Source organism: Nicotiana attenuata, unplaced genomic scaffold (genome assembly GCF_001879085.1).
Source record: "Nicotiana attenuata strain UT unplaced genomic scaffold, NIATTr2, whole genome shotgun sequence".
NCBI classification, from domain to species: Eukaryota; Viridiplantae; Streptophyta; class Magnoliopsida; order Solanales; family Solanaceae; genus Nicotiana; species Nicotiana attenuata.
In genome coordinates, this window is record NW_017670671.1 from 171,870 (window position 1) to 190,747 (window position 18,878).

Genomic DNA, 18,878 nt, shown 5'->3' on the forward strand with positions numbered 1-18,878 from the left:
AGGGGATAGCATTTGGAACCCGGGCAACAGCTGCACAACCACAAATATGAATAATAAGAAAAAGAAATGATAAAAAATTTATACTCAAGGAGAGGCTGGACTTACGAGATGCATTCTATTTCTCGAGGAATGGCATGAACTCGAGAGGGAACAAGTCATCGGTCATCACCCGAACGAAGCATCCCTGCCAGCCTCGGCCACGATCTTCATCAATGCTCGAAAAGGGGGCTTTGTTGGCCCGATGAGAGCTTGATTAGTCCCCCTCGGAAAATTCGGGGACTGTATAGACGGAGTAGGTGATCGATGGTGAATCGATGAGAATCGGTGTTATTCACAAAATAATGGAGGAGGATCACGATCCTCCATAGAGACGGGTGGATCTGCCCAAGGCACACCTCGTATTTCTTGCAAATTAAACACTTAAATACTCCTCCACGTGGGTAGTAATAGTATCCTCGTGCTCGAGGACTACTACGTCCCTGTCTTCCGATTTACAATCCTCTCGGACAGTGGGAAGGACATCTTCGGCAACGGATCATATGTACCTTGATACTCCTTCACCTCAGTCCTGTTTGGATGAGGGTTTATCGACATTGAAATCGTCCGCAATTGAGCAGCCCTTAAGGAATAAATATTTTCAAGGGGGGCTCGGGGGCCGGTTCGGTGGAAGCCGACTTGAGAGAAGACTTTTCGAGGACAACTATTTTGGGAGCAACCACCCCAGTACCGGTGGCCGGTTGGGAAGATGAAGAGGTAACTTATTGAGGAACTGATTTAGACGTTTTAGCCATTGTTATTTGGAAAAATTTGAAACATGAAGAAAGAATATGAAGGTTTGAAGAACAAGTTTGAAGGATGAAGAACAGAGTATAAAGATTTGAAGAAAATCTGGGTAAGAACCTAAGAACAACTATGAGAAATTGAAGATCAAGGATGAAGATATGAAGGTTTGAAGGAAGTTGATAATAGCTAGGGAATTCGGAGGTAGAAGCTTGTTCGGAAAGCGGGAAAAGAACAGGGGATAGAAGCTATTATATGGGAGGTTCGCGACGCTTAGCATCCGGAGGCAACTAGCCAATGGTTGACATTGTTCAAAGTCAGAACGATGCAACTGATGGGACGTCTCGACTTCTTTGTCATTTTTGTTGTAATGTGCGGAGGAAGGAACCAGAGAACATCTATCATTTCTCATCATTTCGGCGAACCTACTCTCTGAGAAATGAAGGGACTATCTGTATACGAATAAAATCGGGGCTAATGAGCAACCCGATTTCCCGGTGGGGCAAACGAAGCAACGACGTAACTACAAGGAATCCAAATCGAAGCTTGGAGCCTCTTGTATCAAGGATAAAAAAAACACCTGCCCTCGGAGCCATCGTGACCATGCCCCCCGGACCCTCTTTGAGCTCTGAGACCTCGGAAAGCATTTCCAAACATCCGCGCAAGATTAACAAAGGGCCGTGATATCTGTGCCCGACCAGATATCACGTCGTGAATCTCGGCTCGTATCGTCAGCAGATCAACGATAGCGAAAAGTAAAATCTCTACCTTTCTTAGAATTGTACTTAGGGTAAAACTCCCCTACTAGATAAATGGGAAGTTTATTATTCAATAAACACACTGTAACACACATATCAAGGCAATATAAACTTGGTTTCTCTGTTTCTAAGCTATTCAAAGGTTCTGGTTCTTGTTCATAACTTTTCATATATATATTTTGGCTACGAATAGAAGGCAGATAAATTGTTAAGCCTATAACTGAGTTCATATTTAATACTACTGCTAGTTTGGCTATCTATTCTATCTTTCATTTACTTATCTAACATTATCAATCACTTGTATCTGATTAATTCACATATCCTTAAAACCGCGTATAAATTCAATTGTTATCAAGTGTTGATACCCAATTTTTCCCTATATATTTTTAATATGCAAAATACTTCCAAAATAGCATATGTATGCATATATAAGTATGTCCAAACGACTTATTATTTTTCCTTAATTTTTAAAAGATTTTAAATCAATTTATTGCCCTATTTTATCCAGAAAAGCCCAATAATTATTCCCAAAATTATTATTTTAGTGATTCATTTATTGGACTCTCATATTTACACTAAAACATAGCTAAGATAATTTTTGCATATTTTTACAAATTTATCTAGTATTTTTAAGGCTAAATTGCATATAATTGCAATATTAGCCTCTTTTAGATCTAATTATGTTTATGTCTATAAAAATTAGGTCCAATATTTTTAGTATGATAATTATGTATTATTAATCATTTTAGTACCTTTAATTTATTTCCAGAAATTACTTTACTATTTTTTTAAAAAAATAAATAAGGGAAATGTGGCTATTTAAAATATAGCCCAATTGTGTTTCAATTGTGGCTTGCATGGAACCCCAATTTTATACCCAATTACCTGACCCAATCCCCGTCTGAACCTACCCAAACCCAACCCCGTTAAACCGCTCCACGTACCTGATCAATCCAGGCCGTTGATCAAAATGATCAACGGCCACCAAACCCCCTTTCCATAATTAATCCCAAACAACCCCTAAACCTATCATTTCTCTCATTCAGCCGCCTCTGAATCCCAATTCTCTCTCAAACTCTCTCTCAAACCCTAGCCGCCACCCTCAGCCACCACCTAAAATCGCCCAAATCAATGGCTTCCAAAGCCATTGGAGGCCTGTATCTACCTCCTTTGGCGTCTATATGCCCGATTATCACGGTTTCAAGGCTGAATCCTGGGAAAGTTTGGTCCAGACCTTGGTTATTTTCAGTTTTGTGGCTGTCTCCGGTCACCTTTGACTTTGCTCCGGCCAGCCGTGGCTATTCAAGCCTGATTCTTGACTTCTCCTGCTTAGATCGATGATTTTCCAAGCCTTTCTCACCATCTGCGTTTCGTCTGAAATCCTAACCTTTGAGGTTCTTCCGATTTCTTTTAGATCTGTGTTTTCTCTAAAACTTCTAAACGTTTTCTCAAGGTTTCTTCCAAAACTTTACCTTCAAAACCCCTTTATCTTTTCTGATTTAGGTTTTGTTAAGTTATTTCTAAGCTTTCTCTGATTTTTGACATGTCCTACTGTGTTTCCTTATGTCGTTCTTTTACTGGAGTTTTCATGTCAAGAGTCTTAGTTTCTTTTGAGGTTTATGAATATATTTTCGTGTTAGTATTTGTTCGATTATTTTGTTTTTCATCTCTAGACTCGATTGATGGTGAAAATCCTAAAACTTTGGGTTCATTTGAGTTCTGAGACTATGTGCTGTGTGATTTGCTTGTTCATCATCCTTGAATTTGACTGGTTTCAAAACCCTAATTTCTTTGGACCTATTCGAGCCTCTGAAACTGCTTCATCTATTTGAAGTTGCTCGACTGGATTCAAAGTCCTTTTTGTTTCAACTTCTGTTTCTCTATGTGATTTGGTTTCCTGCAATCACTGAAACTAGACTATATTTTTCAGAAAGGTCTTTTTACTTGACCCTTTTTGCATGCTTCTGATGCCCTCTTTTCCCTATTACTAAATTGACCTATGTGACTACCATGTTTCACTGTCTACTGGACTTTGTAATTATTATTGCATGCTGCTTCTCTTTGCCACAGTTTAACCTCGCATGCCTAATGTTTATGTACTCTTTTATATGTTGAATTGCCCTCTAAAATGACCTTCAATTTTGGACTGATTTCAAACCTCCTTGTGAAATTCTGATTGCACTCGTGTAATTGATTCTTTCCTTGTTTTACTGATTCCCCTATTTCTTGGATTGATTTGAAAACTTCCTTTTAGACTTTTGATTCTCTTGTCTTTAACTTGGTTTATTTGTTTATTCATGGGAACCCATGTTATTCTCCCCAAATCAGTAATCTCGAATCCCTGACTCCTTGATTTACTGTGTGCTGATTGTCTCCATATTCTGCAAATTTATTGTGTTTCTTACCTTATTTGGTTAACCGAGTATTTCAAAGATTCTTCCCTTAATTAAACCCCTATGTACTTACCCCTAATTGTCTATTTTGCACATGATGCTTTACTTGATTTCTTTCCTTAAATGTTTTCTGCCCATTACCATTTTATTTTAACTCCTTAATTAAAGGAAGTCCTTAGTACTGATTTGATTTTAATTAGTACATAGTTCCATAATTGCTCCTGAACTATGACTCTTACATTATTTTCTATCTATTTTCAAACTATAAATACCCTGCTCTTTCATTAACACACACACACGAACACTCTTAGTTTCTGAACTCACACTCATACTCAAAATATTCTCTCTTACTACTGGTACTGTGGCCTGTCTTCAAAGTCCGGCTACCTGCTTTTACTGCATTTTTGCTTCTTTGAACTGGTATGTCTTGATTAAGATTTCAGCATCACAACAATATGTTTATTTAATACTTTTGTATTCTTGTCTGCCTACTGCTTGTGTTTAATTCAGTACTTTATTCTAAGCATGTTGTAATTCCCTTCTGCCTGTTCTGAATCTATTGTGCATCCTAAACCCCTACCCCAAGGTGTTTGATACTAATGGCTTGTTTGAGGCATGACAGTATTAAGTATTGCTGTCTATGACTCAAACTTGATTCCTCTGGGATCATAACCTCTATGTTACCATTATATGTTGTGCATTCTGGTTGATTTTGTAAGCATAACAACACTCCCTATTGCTGTGCATGCCCAGAATTAACTAATGCCTAAGTACATAGGCTCTTTGCAGTTCCCAATTCCTGAACCCCTTTATGTGAAATCCTTCACTCTGTAACTATTTCCCAGCACCTCTTTCCCTCTTTTTTACTTCCTTAGTTCTTAAAGCTCTGTTTCTTCACTTGCACTCTCTCTTAGACTTAAGTTCTGCCCCCCCTCTTGTGCGCCTTGCCTTGGGACCCATTGAGCTCCCTCTGAACTTGGACGCTTGAGGGCTAGCACTTCCACAATGCACTTGTCCCTAATCTGGTGATACAATTTGGGTGTGAGCACCGCCCGCAGTCCCATTGAGGCTCTTAGGGAACTCTGACACACTCAAATTGGAGAAAGGCTTTGGATCAATGGACTTTGAGTTGGTCTATCTCGTAACTCAGAGAGGAAGTCAAGAATCAGGCTTCCTCTGGTTGTACTTTTCTGATGTAATTTATTGTTCTGGTTTGTAATAAGTTGTAATAAATATTTGGGGCTGGCTAGTGAAAAAAGGGTGGGGACCTATGCATGCAAGGGTAGAAATCATGCCTATAGGGTATTTTTTTTGTAATTTCTGCATATTCAAAAATCACCTAGAATCATGCCTATAGGGTGTTTTTAACTTCTGCATATTCAAACTTCACCCAGAAACCATGCCTATAGGAATATTTTGCATAATTCAAGCTGCATTTAGATACCATGTCTATAAGGTTTAACACAAGTTTCTACATTTAGATACCATGTCTATAAGGTTTCTACAATTAGATACCACATCTAAAAATTAGTAATGCATAGAAATCATGCCTATAGGGATCCTCGAGCAATTCTGATTCGTTTTCATTCACAGTCATGTTAGATATAAAATCAGTAATAGTAGATGCCATCACCCGCAGAACCTATAACCAATTTTTTAATTCTTGTGCATTCTGCATCTCTTTTGATAATCTAAGTCCCTCACTTAACGAGCTTAACAAGTATGCATATAGGACTTTAAACAATTCATTTCGAGCCTCACTATCTCATCACCTTCTAAAATCAGTAGATATCATGCCTATAAAATTCCGTCTGAACACTTAGGCAAGCCTTAGAGTAATAACTGTGAACTTAATCTGTTTCTATTAATCATTACAACCAGCAGGCATGCCTGATTCGGACTTCTTATCTGAGTTATGTAATGAACCAATCTGCCTCAATATTTTAATACTCCCCCGTCTTTGGTATTTTTAATCAAGACCTAAAAGTATGTGCAAGTCATGCTAATTATATGCTTTATTTGTTTAAGGAGGTATATATGAGCCTTTGTTTGTTTATATGCTCTCCCCAAAATATGCAATATGTGTTTTGTATGTTGACTTAGAGTTTTTTCCTTGGAAACTTCAAATAAGCCTAATATCCCTCCCTTTTTGGATTAGTAGTCCTAAGTGCCTCCGGGACTGATAGGAGTGGGATGGGTTATATCATGCAATAAGTAACCGAGACCAATCCGCGCTTTAAATACCTTAACGGGGTGGAAAGGGTAGATATGGATATGATGACCACGCGATAATGTCACGTGTAGCCCCTCATTGAGGAGTGATTACCAGACTTTATGTGGGGTGATCCATATTTTTAATAAACCTAGGACCCCCTCCCTTTATTCTTTATTTCTTTTCTTGAGCATTTTAACTCCTTATTTAAAATTAGCCTTTCTAATTGTTCTTTCAAACTTTGCATACTTTCAAACCATTATGTGTTGAAATCCCCTCTTATTTGAGCCTTATCTGCCTATATGCTAATTGCACCTCAATTCACAATAATTGTCTGGCCGGGAACCACACTAGTGGATTCTGAGGGGTGCCTAACACCTTCCCCTTAGAATAATTTCAAGCCCTTACCCTATCTCTGGTTATTCGAATCGAACTCTTTTGGTGTCCTAATGCACCCCAATCATTAGGTGGCAACTCTCCAAATGCAAAACCCAGTTCCCAAAAGGAATGAGTTGTCCCTCCAAATGCCGTAAACCCGATTTTGCGAGAAAAAGGGGGCGCGGCAGCATGGCGACTGTGCTGGGGAAAATGTAGGCTTTTACCATTTCAGATATTATTGTGAATTTATTCTTCTTTACGCGCAATTATTTGTTGGGACGACCCTGGATTCATGCTGCTGGGTCCGTAGCATCAACACTACATCAGGAGGTATAATTTGAGTGGAATCACCAGGAGGTGATCATTCACGGCGATGGTAGCAATCCTATATATAGTCGCCAGACCATTCCGGCAGTCGGAGGTAGTAGAAAGTTGGGTGGGGAGACCTATCACCACATCGAGCGAGTCAACGCCGTTGACAAGAACAAATGGTGGAACAACAAAATCGAGAGCATATTGAATTGGAGTGGGTACGAACCGGGTAAGGGGCTTGACAAGAACCTCCAAGGAATCGCTAAGCCTATAAAACTTAAGAAACATGGCACCACCTTCGGTCTGGGATATGAGTATACTTGGGAAGAATTAAACAACTGGTCGCCACCATGGCGCGGTCCTTACTGTCCGCTGGAACAGCCGATACCACGCTTGGAACAGACATTCCAATCGGCCAATGTTATCTATGGGTCAGAGGAAGAGGAAGCACTGGCAGCGGTAAAGAATTTGTTCCTAGAAGACGATGATATGGATTGTTGCGTCGTTCTCGAGGAGGAGGGGGAAGAAGGCCCTTCCATACAAGCTGTAAGCAAAAGAGCACGCCTCAATAACTGGACCATCAGAACCAGCAGAGCCCGGCAAGCCTCGGGGTAGCAAGGCTGAACAAGCATCATGCACTATCTTTTATTTTTACTAGTTAATTTTCTTTTCTTTTGCATTTTAAATTTCCGCAATAAGATCTTCAATGTTCAAAATAGTTATGGAATTTATCAAAGCATTTCGATTTTCCTTATAAATCAACACTTTTATTATTTTCTCCCATTACTTTACTTATATAGCATTACTATTACTTATCTTGATGAACCGATGACTGTGACATGCAATGAGACAATGCAACAAACGAACATAGATTCAGAAGAAGATGACATACCGGAGGAGATTGTTAAGGAAGTTGAGAATTTTGAAAGCAGACCAAAGTCCCACCTGGACGAGACTGAGGTTGTTAACCTGGGAGATGCAGAAAACGTCAAAGAAACGCGAATTAGCGTCCACTTATCACCATCAGAAAAGAAGGAATACACAGAATTTCTAAAGGAACATGATGACATATTCGCATGGTCGTATGACGACATGACGGGCCTGAGCACGTCTATTGTGGCCCACAAACTGCCAACTGATCCAACATGTCCACCGGTAAAGCAAAAGCTCAAAAAGTTCAAACCTGATATGAGTTTGAATATCAAGGAAGAAGTCACTAAGCAGGTCAAAGCTAAGGTTCTCAGGGTAGTAGAATACCCGACATGGTTAGCCAACATCGTGCCAATACCAAAAAGGGACGGGAAGGTTAGAGTCTGTGTCGACTACCGGGATCTCAACTGGGCCAGTCCGAAAGACGACTTCCCTTTACCAAACATACACATCCTAATCGACAATTGCGCCAAGCACAAATTGCAATCGTTCGTGGATTGTTTCGCTGGTTACCATCAGATTTGGATGGATGAAGAAGATGCTGAGAAAACGGCTTTCATTACGCCGTGGGGAATGTACTGCTACAAGATGATGCCGTTCGGCCTAAAGAATGTAGGGGCCACGTACATGAGGGCCATGACTACCATTTTCCATGATATGATACACAAGGAGATCGAGGTGTACGTAGATGATGTTATCATAAGTCCAAGAAGGCCACTGACCACATGGAAGATTTGAGGAAGTTTTTCAACAGATTGCGAAGGTACAACCTGAAACTGAATCCCGCAAAGTGTGCATTTGGGGTTCCCGCTGGATAATTACTTGGGTTTATTGTGAGCCTCCAAGGAATAGAACTGGATCCATCAAAGGTCAAAGCTATTCAAGAATTGCCACCGTCGAAGAATAAGAAAGATGTGATGAGTTTCCTGGGAAGGCTGAACTACATCAGCCGATTCATAGCGCAGTCTACACTTATCTATGAGCCGATCTTTAAAATGTTAAAGAAGGACGCCGCTACCAAATGGACTGATGACTGCCCAAAAGCTTTCGACAAAATCAAGGAATACCTGTCAACACCACCAGTTTTGGTCCCGCCCGAGCCGGGTAAACCTCTATTACTCTACCTTACAGTATTGGATGGGGCTTTCGGCTGTGTTCTGGGGCAGCATGACGAAACAGGGAGGAAAGAGCAAGCCATCTATTACCTCAGTAAGAAGTTCACCTCGTACGAGGCCCGGTATTCTCTGTTAGAGCGCACCTGTTGTGCTTTGACTTGGGTAGCTCAGAAGCCGAGGCATTACTTCTGTGCCTATACTACATATCTCATATCAAGGATGGATCCTTTGAAGTACATCTTTCAGAAGCCCATGCCCACCGGCAAGCTGGCCAAGTGGCAAATCCTGTTGAGTGAGTTCGACATTGTCTACGTGACTCAGAAAGCAATCAAGGGACATGCACTAGCAGATCACCTTGCTGAAAACCCCGTGGATGGAGAATACAAACCCCTGAAGACGTATTTTCCTGACGAAGACGTATCATTCATAGGAGAAGACATTGCAGAATCCTATGATGGCTGGAGAGTGTTTTTCGACAGAGCAGCAAATTTTAAAGGAGTTGGCATCGGAGCAGTCCTAGTATCAGAAACCGGTCAGCATTATCCGGTGTCTGCCAAACTCAGGTTCCCGTGCACCAACAATATGGCCGAGTATGAAGTCTGCATCCTAGGGCTCAAGATAGCCATTGACATGAACGTTCAAGAGTTGCTAGTGATTGGAGATTCAAACTTACTCATATATCAGGTCCGAGAAGAATGGGCAACCAAGAACTCCAAGATACTCCCGTATCTGCATCACGTACAGGAGTTGAGGAAGAGGTTCACAAAGACAGAATTCCAACATGTTCCCAGAATCCAGAATGAATTTGCTGATGCATTGGCTACCCTGTCATCCATGATACAACATCCAGACAAAAACTTCATTGATCCCATTCCAGTAAAGATCCATGATCAGCCAGCTTATTGTCCCCATGTTGAAGAAGAAGCAGACAGAATGCCTTGGTTTCATTATATCAGGGAATATTTGGCAAAAGGAGAATACCCAGAACTTGCAAACCCCACTCAGAAACGCACACTTCAGAGGGTGTCCAGCAATTTCTTTCACAGCGGAGGAATCCTGTATATGAGGACTCCTGATTTGGGATTATTAAGGTGTGTCAATGCAAAGGAAGTAGTCAGGCTGCTAGAGGAGATTCATGCTGGGACTTGTGGTCCACATATGAATGGTTTTGTTTTAGCAAAAAAGATACTCCGGGCCAGTTACTTTTGGATGACTATGGAGACAGATTGCATCCAGTATGTCCGGAAATGCCATCGCTGTCAGATTTATGCCAACATGATAAAGGTGCCGCCGAATGAGCTCAATGCAACAAGCTCGTCTTGGCCATTCGCCGCCTGAGGAATGGACATTATCGGTCCAATTGAGCCCATTGCTTCAAACAGACACGGGTTTATCCTAGTAGCCATCAATTATTTCACCAAATGGGTCGAAGCAGCATCTTACAGAGCAGTGACTAAGAAAGTCGTGGCGGACTTTGTCCGCGATCGTATTGTTTGTCGATTCGAGATTCCAGAATCAATCATCAGTGATAACAGTTCCAACCTCAACAGCGACTTGATGAGAGCCATGTGTGAAACCTTCAAGATCAAACACAAGAATTCTACAGCCTACAGTCCTCAAATGAACGGAGCTGTAGAAGCCGCTAACAAGAACATCAAGAAGATATTGAGGAAAATGATAGAGAAGCATAAGCAATGGCACGAAAAGTTATCATTTTCTCTGTTGGGATATCGCACCACAGTCCGCACATCAACTGGGGCAACCCCCTCTATGCTGGTTTATGGTACGGAAGCCGTCATTCCCTCCAAAGCAGAAATTCCTTCCTTAAGAATCGTACAGGAAGCTGAGCTCGACGATGCAGAATGGGTAAAGAGTCGTTACGAGCAGCTGACTCTTATAGATGGAAAAAGAATGAATGCAGTTTTCCATGGTCAACTTTACCAGAACAGAATGTCCAGAGCCTTCAATAAAAGAGTCAAGCCAAGACAGTTCGCACCGTGGAAACTGGTGTTAAAGAAGATTTTCCCGCATCAAGATGAAGCCAAAGGGAAATTCTCTCCCAATTGGCAGGGTCCATACATGGTTCACCGGGTCCGGACATGGGGAGCCCTCATACTCGCAGAAATGGACGGAGAAGTCTAGGCAAAGACAATCAACTCAGATACAGTCAAGCATTACTCTATATAATGCTTTCCTATATGATGTAAATTGAACTACATCTAACCTGATTCCCGTTTAAGAGGTGATACGTAGGCAGCCCTATGGGTTCAGTCACAATTCAATAAAAATTTCATTTCCCCCCGCAATTGGAAACTGGGGCAGAATTTTGAGGAGGGCCCTCAAAATTTCGAAGTAATTTCAGCTGATCATCACCAGCAGCAGCCAGAAGCATTAACCCGGTAAACTGGGGAAGAATTTTGAGAAGGACCCTCAAAATTCTGTAGCGAGAGAGGTCGCAATGCCTTGAGCCACGTCACAGTCGTCGGTTCATCTAAAAGTTGTCTCTTAATTGTATACTTATGTCATATCTTTTTTACAAATTCATGCATATTTATTGCTAAAATTGCTTCGTTTAGCAACGCTACCCCAATAATACGCACAATATCACCAGATCAAAGCCGAGTAGGTCAAGCATAGCCAGCGGGGATGCGAACTAACCTCCCCCTCTACAAAACTCACGATTTTTCTTTGGATGCACACACTTGGATTGCGAAAGCATCTGACATACTATACACTCACGAGACAAACATTGTTCAGGAACACAACTCTCAGAATTGTTGCACTTACCCGCATTTGCTATCCACGCACGCCGGTGATATTCCCTATATCACAATGTCCCCAGCAGTCACAATATCGCAACCTGCTATCAGCTAAGAAAATCAAGAATATGGGCCGCAGAATGTATCACGAAATAGGTGCCCAAAACTGGGCAACACTGGCCCAATCTGCGACAGATCTGCGATCGCAGAGTCAAAAATGCGATAGATTTGCGATCGCAGATTCGACACAGGATCGCATTTTTCCAGCATTTGGTAATATGATCATAACTTTGTGTAGGAATGTCCAAATGATGAACGGTTTAAAGAGGTGGAAACTAGACTCGAAGCCCTTTCATATGATAGGTTGTTCATCACATAATACCTTATAAATATTTAGATATTCTTGTTCAAAATTTGGACTTTTGCAAACTCATTTGGAATCTTAGCCTATTATGAAATTTTCCAATTTGACTTAGGCTTAGGCCTTCCCATGGGCCCCAAATTACTTACCATAAGACTCGTACACTTATTTACCAAGTCCAATTGATGCCCACCATGTTAATAGCACATAAAATATTGTAATTAGCCTACGTGTCACCACAAAATCCTAAATTACTAAGCGGAATTTTCAGGGGCCTTACATTCTCCCCCGCTTAGGATCATTCGTCCTCGAATAAGGAGTAGAGTCCACCCTAAACGCTTATCACAATATATCCCTTTTCTCACCTACCTTAAGTCCCTAAATTGACTAACTCCCAAATTTTTCAGAAATTTCGGCAGAGTCTCCTTTGTAACTAGGCCTATCCACCTGCCAGAGAACCACCATAACCATCCTTAAAACACATCCACAACTCGATAAAGCACCACAATGTATATATCAATAATATGAACCTCAGCATTACAAGCACTACATTATCACGATGATACCTGGACATGGACTGCATATTTTTAATTCATAACACCTAGAAGGTTCTTTTCAAATCAAAACCAACTGCTATACCATCAAGAGAAAATACCTTATTTCAACAATACTCTCGGCCTTCAATGCGGCCTCTTATACTTATAGGCTTTTCCATAACACATTCACGGAAACATTCCCAACCTCCAAACTTATCTAACAAGGATGACAGCTAGATACCACGCATAATCTAATTAGCCATTAACATTCACCTTCAATAATTTACACCAAGGTGATACACAAATGATCTCCACCTACCTTCTTAGACATAGACATATGAAAACACAAATTCATGAGGAACAACTATGGGGAAACATCACACCCCTAGTGCGACCTAATGGGAAATGCGCTTACGTACCATTTATCATCAATTCACATAACATCTACAGGGGAAAGTTTTGAGAATAACCTGTCCACCCTCCAAAACTCTAAATCTCTAGGCGAACACTCACACTAAACCCTTGATGACCTTCAACAGTTACTCTAAGATGTGCTATAATAAATTGACCATAAAATTACCTACTGAATGTATGTGATCATAGGGTGACTTTGACACGTTTGAACCTTTAATACCAAATAGATCCAGTACAGAAAGGAGCAACGAAGTTCAAGACTGGGCTGGAATTATTCATGAATCCATTTATGCACTGAGCAGAGTATTTGATGAGGTTACATACTAAGAGACGCGAGGATTTCTATTAATGATGCTGATATGGTTTAGTCTAGGTGACTGCATCAATTATCAGATAAATGAACCATAGTGGTAACTAATATTCTTAGATAAGGTGGATACCATGTATGTGAACTTGAGATTTTTAAAGAAGTGACCAAGTAGGATACACCAGTTGTGTCCCTGAGCGTAAGGTAAGTAGTTGAGCTCAAATGGTAAGACTCTTGCAACATGGGTATGAGTGAGGCCGCAAATGAAATACGTGGAATTTGATTATACTCTTAACAATAAGCGACACAAGAGCTCTATGCCACAAGCGCATGAGGATGGAAAAGAAGTCATCTACTTATGAGATTATCATAATTCGAACAATCTAACCCTTCCTAAGGTGGTGGAGTGCCAGAGGTAGCAAAATTTCATGCACATGACAATGACGTTGTTAATAATCCTAGAAGCCGAGTGAGTAGAAGGCCACGTAACCCATCCAATCCGACCCATTTAAGACTTTTGAAAATGGGGACACACTTTGGTTTGAAATCATGGCAATTTAAGCTTGAATTTTAAGGAAAAACATTACTTTTGAAACCCATGAGACAAGCCCTCGTAGTCCTAGAAAATCATCAACAATGGCAAGAAAGTACTTAAAACCATTACGAGCTGGTATAAAACAAGGCCTCAAAGTGCCCACATGGATAAGTTCGAAAGAATGAGATGTCTTAATGCATTTATCAAGGAAAAGTAACCTAGGTTATCTAGTCACATGGACAAGTAGAGCAGGTAGATGATTGTTTAGGAGAAAATTTCATAAGGAGTGCGAGCAATATCTTTTTATCCTAACAAAGGAACATACACCGACCCTTGACGCTAGAAGGCATAAAATTAGATTCACGAGGAGAGTTACCAGATGAAAATAGATAGTAAGGCAGCACAACTAAGAGCACCGCTTGGAATAGACAAGCTTAAATAGAGTTGAAGACATTAGAAGTCTGTAGAAAAAGGGAAATTTGCCCACTCTCAGGGCGCTTGTAGAGTACATAAAAGTGAGGTTAATTAAATCAGATCAAATGGTTGGATAACTAGTCGAGACATTGAGATAATATCGCATTGAAGATTACGGCTAAACAACACATGATGCAAGACAAATGAAAAGAAAGTGAGAGAGCTATAGAAGTAACCTTTACATTGTAACCACTAGGAATGGTGGTAATATAAAGCGATTACGAGAAGCTACATTTTTTTTAAACGAAGATCTCTGTATGTAGTCACGTGATGTATAGCTCTAGAATTCAAAAATCCAATTATGGTTAGCAACTCTACTTCACAAGGAAGCACTACAGCACACTTCTACACAACCAACTATTACCAGCCAAATTGGGAGACGCTATAAGACTTGACTGAGAGAGAAGCTTTGGCATACGAATGTGTTACTAGGTGTATTGCTCCTTGGTCAACCCAAAACCAAAAGGCGAGAGTTAGACTGATAAGCAGATCGTTGGACTAGCACATGTGTAGATAATCCATTATCGAAAGGAGATCATTCAATCTCAGCAATTGCGGCATGCTATCAACCTTTGATGAACTTGAAGTGAGGTGGGAACCCAATGAGATAGTATAAAATAATCATGGAAGGTTTGCAGATGTTCATAATGAGTTCTCCATGGATTTTGACTTGAGAAATACCCAGATGCTAATGAAAGACAGAAAATAGGAGAAACAGGCGTTGTGCTACGATAACCCCCAAAGGTGCGCTTGGTCTTGACGGAGAGCCTAGTAAGGGTCCTTACGACAAAGGAAGTGTTACAATGACTCATAGAAGGATATGTTCTCTCATGGTTATCAAACTAGTGTTGGGGAAACTAGCACAATGAATTCACTAACTAAGGAACACAATTAACACATGATGTGGAGGTATAAGAAGAAAGTAAACATTTGACACGAGCTGGACATGCTTCTGCTATATCAACTCCTAGACTGCAATACACAACCACGTCACGGGCAACCACAATACTAGGAACAAAGTGAGCTTCTTACTGAGGAATGATCTTAGTGGACATGAAAGTCATCCTGAGATGGGCAACAAAAGATCTTGCTGTGACAGATTCGTAAAAATCTCAAATTTCTCAGAAATTCTATATAGACAAGCGACCACTTCATTTGATATGTACACATATGATAGGAGGTGGGTACGCTCTCATGTTACTAGACAGTAAAAAGGTTTCATGATGATACTCGCAAGAGGGTAGAGTTACTATTCAAATCATAGAAGCCATATACACCAGTGAGAAAAGAGTGACTTGAGAAGGATCACAACACTGGGATTTGTTACATGGAACTTGACACCACATAGGTAAACTTTACGACGGTGCATGTATAGGCACAAGCGAGTAGATGTTGTCCATATAAGTAAAAAGTTTCTGTAAGGAATTCATCGGGAATAGTCCCTTGTTGAGAATTTAGGAAAAGCAAGTGGGAAGTATCAATCCTAGAGTTATAACTCAATTCAAGGACATAATTATATAACTTAATTCCACAAAAAGGGTGTAAATAAGAGAAATTGTGATAAATTGGATTTACGAATAATACGTCTCGTTCAAAGAGTAGGTGCATGCAATGTTTCGTGATTTAGATTCTTGTTAAGACCATATCTATGCAGGCTCCCAATACAGGTGTATGTATATAATAAGGAAAAGTATGTGGCGTTCAGAATGATGTACTAATGGGTCACTTACTTGGTAATTCTAGATTGGCGGGGCAGTGCCTTAACTAATGCACCCTAACTCCACATCTGTAACATACATTGGTAACATACGGATATACTACATGATCTGGTGGTGCAGTGATAAATAGGAGCAAGGGTACTCCCCTTAGCAACAAGTTCTACCAATTCCTCCATGACCACATCTATAAGTTGGAGGCTATTCGGACATTTAGGAATTTCAGCCTTCTTTGATACTCCAGATCGTGCACTTGAGCTCAAGATAGGGAGCTAACTTCCATTCGACGTCTCAATCTCAAAATGAGTAATTCATGATTTTGGAAGTAGTAAGGAGGGAATAACCCTACCATTGAATATGAGGGAGATTACCCAAGAGTTTGTTAGGAGAATGTAAGATACATACTGATAAGAAGGACTCTACTAGACACGGCTCCGAGACATCCTAGGACACTATAAAAACTTAAGCTCTGGTACCAAGTTTGTCACGCCCCAAAAACCGAGGAGCACGACCGGCGCTCAATCGAGTAAACCCGACTGAGCAAGCCTTTTAGGTTTCATTCTACCCAAACTAAATCATGAATAAATAGGAGATGGACTCCATTAATCATACTTAGTAAGTATTTAATTAACAACTTCCATTTTATTTCCATTAGCAGCTTAAATCATAATTATCTAAACATTACAAGTTTTATAAATCTTTGCCAAACATCAATATTTCTACTTTAATTCCAATGCCTGACACTACCCACAACCTGTCTACGGAGCCTCTAAATACAACTGAAGAGTAATTTAATATGGAAATGCCGGTAACAAGGCTTCGGCTATACCTCAAATACAAAGTACATGATAAACAGATGAAACAGGACCCCGAAACGAAGTGGGGCTCACCAAGTCAGCTGAAAGGATGATGCGGCACTAGCTGCGACCAACATTGCCTGCTATAGAAACACCTACATCCATTTAAAGACGTAGCGCCCCCGGCAAAAGGGACGTTAGTGCCATCGAATAGCACTAGTATGTATAACCAAACACCATCTTATTAGAAAGAACAACCATACAAGAATAAAGAAATCATAAGGATCAACAAAGCTTTTAAACAATCACCACATCATCAAATACAAATAAGAGATCACATAGCTTTCACACAGTTTCCATAACTTTAGTCTGGGGCATTCCATATTGTTGCATCATCGTTCACATTACCACCGCTTTCTTGAGCGGAGTCCAATCACGGCCCGATCGGCTAAGCCATCTCCCCGAGACGTTACCATTATTTCATTTTCACTTTCCAGTTTCAATTATCAATACATTACCACCATGTGTGTATAACATGGCATCCGATCACGGCCCGATCGGCTAAGCCGTCTCCCCGAGACGTTACCATTTCTCTGTTAATCATCTCACTTCAATCTTTGGTTTCACATGTATCAACTCATAGGCACTTAGGGCCATAATTTTCACATTATACTTTGCGCTAGGCCACATTTCACAACTCACATTCCACATCTCTTTCACTTTCAACATCAAGCTTTCAATTTAAGATAATGGGCACATACAAGAGCAATTCAAGTTGTAAGCATAGAGAGAGATTCACATGATTTGGCATAATAATCACAATTTAAACTTGACTTGAAATCTAGGAAATTTAGCATATAGTTCACATTCTTCACATATCACCAATTTATCAAGATTAGCATATTGAACATCTTGGGACACACTTTTCACATATATTCTTGCAACATCAATTCCTTTGAAATAACAAATACTACGTCAATCAAATTCCGGACTTACAATTTTACATGGACACCATGGGAGCTCAATTTCTTAAAAGAGGGGGTTTTAGCCATACATACCTTGCTTAAGCTTTCCTTAAGTTACTACGATATTCCGAAAATTCTAGAAATCCCAATCTACTTTGAGACATAACACAATTGAACACAAATTAGGAAGATATTCATGGTTTCAGCTCATTTGAGCATTTTATCAAATACTAGTTGAGCATCTTGATTTCAAACTTCTTTTACAAGGTTCCCTTCATTTCCCCAACCCAATCTTTACTTATTTATGTTCAACAATCATCCCACAAATCTAATTTGTACATGCATGTATACATAATGCTATTACACCCAAGAATCATACCTCAGTATCCCATCTTATGCCCCAAACTCGAAATTAAAATCTAATGTATAGAACCTTACCTCTTAGATGAAGAACATGTGATTGGGTTCTTTGATTCTTGAAGACTTGAGCAAGAGATGAGTGATTATAAAGATAGGCTCCTTCTCTCTCTCTCTTTCTCTCTCTATATGCTCTAAACTCTCTCTAAAATCAGTAGAAAAGGACCCCAAATGAAGCCCCAAAGACTATATATTAAAATGGGGTCGGGTTATAAAAATAGGAAAAATAAGCCTCCAAAATCGGGTCTGCGATCGCAGAATGGACCGCAAATCAAGAATGTGGGTCGCAGAATGCATCGCGAAATAGGTGCCCAAAACTGGGCAACACTGGCCCAATTTGCGACAGATCTGCGATCGCAGAGTCAAAAATGCAATAGATTTGCGATCGCAGATTCGACACAGGATAATTTGATCATAACTTTGTGTAGGAATGTCCAAATGACGAACGGTCTGAAGCGTTGAAAACTAGACTCGAAGACCTTTCATATGCTAGGTTGTTCATCACATAAAACCTTATAAATATTTAGATATGCTTGTTCAAAGTGTGGACTTTGGAAACTAGACTCGAAGACCTTTCATATGCTAGGTTTGCGATCGCAGATTCGACACAGGATTGCATTTTTCCAGCCTTTGGTAATTTAATCATAACTTTGTGTAGGAATGTCCAAATGACGAACAATTTGAAGTGTTGGAAACTAGACTCGAAGACCTTTCATATGA